Genomic DNA, 4,228 nt, shown 5'->3' on the forward strand with positions numbered 1-4,228 from the left:
AGTCTATTTATATAAATTGCCATCTGTTTAACTTGGTCCTTTAATAATAGTGTTCAAAAATACAAAAACAAAACAGTCGCCTTTCTTAAATGTAACTAACAAATGAAATCATTGTAATTATTATAAAGATTAAAATAGCCTGCATGTTATATTTAATATCAATATGTTACAGAGAAAGAATAGTGAACTAAATAGAATCAATGTTCTCTTGGGGCCACCCTCTAGTTACAAGAGATGGACACACCAAAAAGCAAAGAAATCACAGAGAGGAATCAAGAATTTAAAGTTAAGGCAGCATAGTAGTAGGAACCTGAAATCCTGAGCTGCAGGAGCAGGCAGGTGGGTCTCTGGAGTTTGCTGACCTGCCAGCCAAAGGGAATGTGGAGTTCAGGTGGTCAGAAAAGCTTTCTCAAAATAATAATCACATGAAGAGCGACTGAGAAAACCCCTGACTGGCCTCTAGTCTCTATCATCACATAAATACACACACACACACACACACACACACACACACACACACACACACACACACTCATTCAAGCATGCACATACATACACACAGCCTCACATGTACATACATACACACACACACACACACACACACAATCACACACGCATTCACACACCCATTGATTGGGGGGCACTATTTGGGGGGCTTCCTTTGGGTAAGAGATACTTTAATTTTTATCTAAATACCATCTAGACAATCACAAATGTATTTGAAAGAAATACATTCAAAAATATTTCACAGTTTAGCAAAGTCTCAGCTCATGAAAGTAGGACAGGCTTGAGGCAGAATGATTGTTGAGGGATTTTGAGGAGATAGTAACAGAGGCAAAGAGGCAAGCTGGATAGTATTTTACAGAGTGTATATTAAAATACTTGAGAATTAGATAGATGGCTCAGAGGTTAAGAGAACTTCCTGCTCAATCATGAGGACCAGAGCTTGTTGGATCCCAGCTCCAAAGGGATTGGATGCCATCTTCCTGTCTTCATGACATCTGTACTCACATTTGTACATACCCATATATAGACACAAATATGAATACAATCTGACAAGCACTTATAAATAAAAACTAATTTAAAAATAAGTAAACACAAATAAAAATACGTGTGTAAGTAATATTCAATTGTTTTGGCTGCTACCTCCTTTAACAAGATGATGCTCTAAGGCACAAAGCAAAATGTCAAGTCAAGGGAAATTTTAATATCCTTATAAATGATCAATCACTTCTTCCAGCTAGTACTTTTAAATAATTTTCTCATATTTACTGAGACCCCAAAATTTTCAGTAACACCAGTTGTACTGCTTTTGTTTGTTGTTGTTTTATTTGTTGTTCTGGGCTTTTGTTATGGAATATTTGTTTAACTGTGCAAAGATATGTTGATTTGTTTAACTATGTAAAGATGTGTTGCTGCTTTACCTTGCCTGTGTAAGTCACCTAATTAATCTAATAAAAAGCTGAATGGGAAATAGCGAGGGATGAGGTATAGGTAGGACTTCTGGGCAGGGAGAGTAAAGAGGAGGATGACTTTGGGCTCAGAAAAAAAGAATAAAAAAGAGATGCCATGGAGATGACAGGGGCCAGCCAGACAGACATGGAGGAAGCAGGAAAGTAGGACATACAGAATGAAAGAAAGATTAAAAAGTCCCAAGGCAAAATGTAGATGAAGAGAAACATGTTAAAAGAGCTAGTGAGACAAGCCTAAGCTAAGACTGAGCATTCGTAATTAATAAGTCCCCATGTCTTTATTTGGGAGCTTGTTGGTGGCCCAAGAAAATGCCAACTACAGGTGTTTTTGTTAGTTTGCTGTTTTGAGATGGGGACTTACTGTGTATCTCTGGATAGCCTGAAATTTGGAGGAACCCACCTTCCGGGGATTAAAGGCACAAGCTAGCATGCCTGGTTTAACTTACTATTCTTTTTTTGCGGGGGTGGGGGTGGTGGTGGGGTGGTGGTTCCAGAGAGGGTTTCTCTGTGTAGCCCTGGCTGTCCTGGAACTCACTCTGTAGACCAGGCTAGATATTCTCCTTCCTCTGCCTCTGTAGTCTGTAGTGCATGTACTACCACCACCTGGTTTATCTCACTATTCTTACTTTATTATTTGTGTGTAGACTTCTAGATAATGGCCAGATGGATTAACCTATTTTCTGGAATTGGACAACTGTAATCTAAAATCAAAAACCACTTTGTATTTAAGGTTTAATTTCTTCCAGAAAAAAAAAAACATAGAAGTATTTATTTTTCCCACTTTATTGATTGTACTGTAGTCACTGTGTTCTTATTTTGATGTCACATTTTTTTTCACATATAAATAAAGCAGACTAATTATAAAATGAATTTAGTGGAGGTAAGCAAGGAAAAACCTTTACCTATTTATAACATTTTATTCCCTAGTCCATAGACTGTTATGAAAGTGAAGTCATAATGATAAATATATTTACTAATTATCTACCATTAAACCACAATAATTGGTTTATTTTGTTGTGTTAACACAGTATGTTATTATGGTTGACAATGTTTTGGCTGTTTTGGCTCTTGCTATGGTTTGGATGCTCCCCCTCCTTCTCCTTTTTCTCTTCCTCCTCCTCCTCTTCTTTTTTTATTTTAACTTTAACATTTTTATTTTTGCTAGCCAAATGACATACTTTATAAGCTCCTGAATTCTATTTCTTTCCTCTGTACAGTTTGATTCCATGTAGTCCTGTCCCGTGCTCATCAGTGAAACCCACTTTGCACCTAACAGGGGCATTACCACTTCCAAAGGGACGCTCCACAGGATTCATGGCTACACTCCGTACATGCGGCCAGCAGCTACTTTTTGCCTTGTACTTTAAGATAGGTTTCTCATTTATGCCCCCACTGGCTACCGCACCAACAACAGCTCTGTTGGCTGAGGAAATGACCTTCTTGAACCCTAGGAGCAGCTTCTCTCCAGTGTTCTTGGTCCCCAGGTTGTGGGAGATGACTATGGTGTAGTTCCAGGAGGCTCGTGCCAGCTTGCCCCTGTCCTCAGGCTTGTCCTCAGGACAAGACATTGCCAATATTCATCTGGGTCTTCCTGCCACTGTAAGTGTATGGTGTGGATTCCCTCTGCATCAGTGAACAGCTCTGTCTGCTTCTTAAATCCACAGGGATCATGAAAGATCACTTTCACGAGGGAAGCGCTACAGGGAGGGTCATGAATGATGTCCTTTAAGATTCCATTGATATATCTCTGCTGCTCAATAAAGTCCTTAACTGTAGGGCCCTGGCCCTCTCATTTTGAGTAAGCTGTGGCCAACCTTGACCAGATGTCCTCCCTATGCCAGTTTCCTCCTTCCTAAATGCTCACCAGAGGATGTTCTTTGTATATCCTGCATTTGGTATAAACAGCTTAGATGCAAGAATGTAGAACATTGGGTATTGAACTTATGCCCTCAGGGGATGCTCCATTGTGCTCTAAGACTGTTTTTAAGGTTTTCCCCCTCCTTCAATAAACGCATTCGGCATTCTTCTGGGGCAAATGACTCTCTGTCTTTTGCCTCTATTTTTTAATCTACGGCCCCTCGCTCGGACATGGTGAATGGGTGGTGGTAGTGAGGACACTGCCGCAACACTTAACGTGTTTCATATGCCTGCAGAACACAGAACTGGCACCTCTGATCACATGGCCCATGGCAGGAGTCTACAGGCAACCACCTCTGAAAGAAGAAACATTTCTTAAATGTTGCCACAAGGTTTGTATGTTGAAGGTTTGGTCACCACCTGAGGTTAAATTCGAATGCAGTGAAACTTGCCAGTGACCGGGCCACATGAAAAGAACTTGAGTTACCGAGGCCATGTCATTGAAAGGGATAGTAGGACTACAGATGCTCTTGTCTTTCTCTTCTGCTTCCTGCCTGCCTTTCGTTGAGCAGACCAGCCTTGCCACATACTCTGCACTGTGATGCTCAGGCTGAGCACAAGCCCGTGAAATGAGGTAAACATGCTCCGAGGGTGTGACCCAAAAATCAATCCTATCTCATTATCATTGGATTGTTAGCAGCTATTTTGTCACACTGACAGGAAGCATCTCTAATGCCTAAGTATTAATCCAAGATTGGCTTTGTAAACAGTTGCACATAGCCGACTGTCAGTGTATATAGGGTTATTTGTTTGACATGAGTGCAAATCTGTGTATACATTAGTAACAAAATTTATCCGGATGTGTTTGTTTCAATATTTTGATCAAGTCCGGTTATTTC

General features: G+C 40.2%; 1 pseudogene; it reads right to left on the bottom strand.

Moving 5' to 3' along the window:
• Positions 1 to 2,668: 2,668 nt before the first annotated feature.
• LOC114699407 lies at positions 2,669 to 3,971 on the bottom strand (annotated as a pseudogene).
• Between the last annotated feature and the right edge of the window lie 257 nt (positions 3,972 to 4,228).

This window comes from Peromyscus leucopus, chromosome 2, assembly GCF_004664715.2.
Source record: "Peromyscus leucopus breed LL Stock chromosome 2, UCI_PerLeu_2.1, whole genome shotgun sequence".
Taxonomy (NCBI): Eukaryota; Metazoa; Chordata; class Mammalia; order Rodentia; family Cricetidae; genus Peromyscus; species Peromyscus leucopus.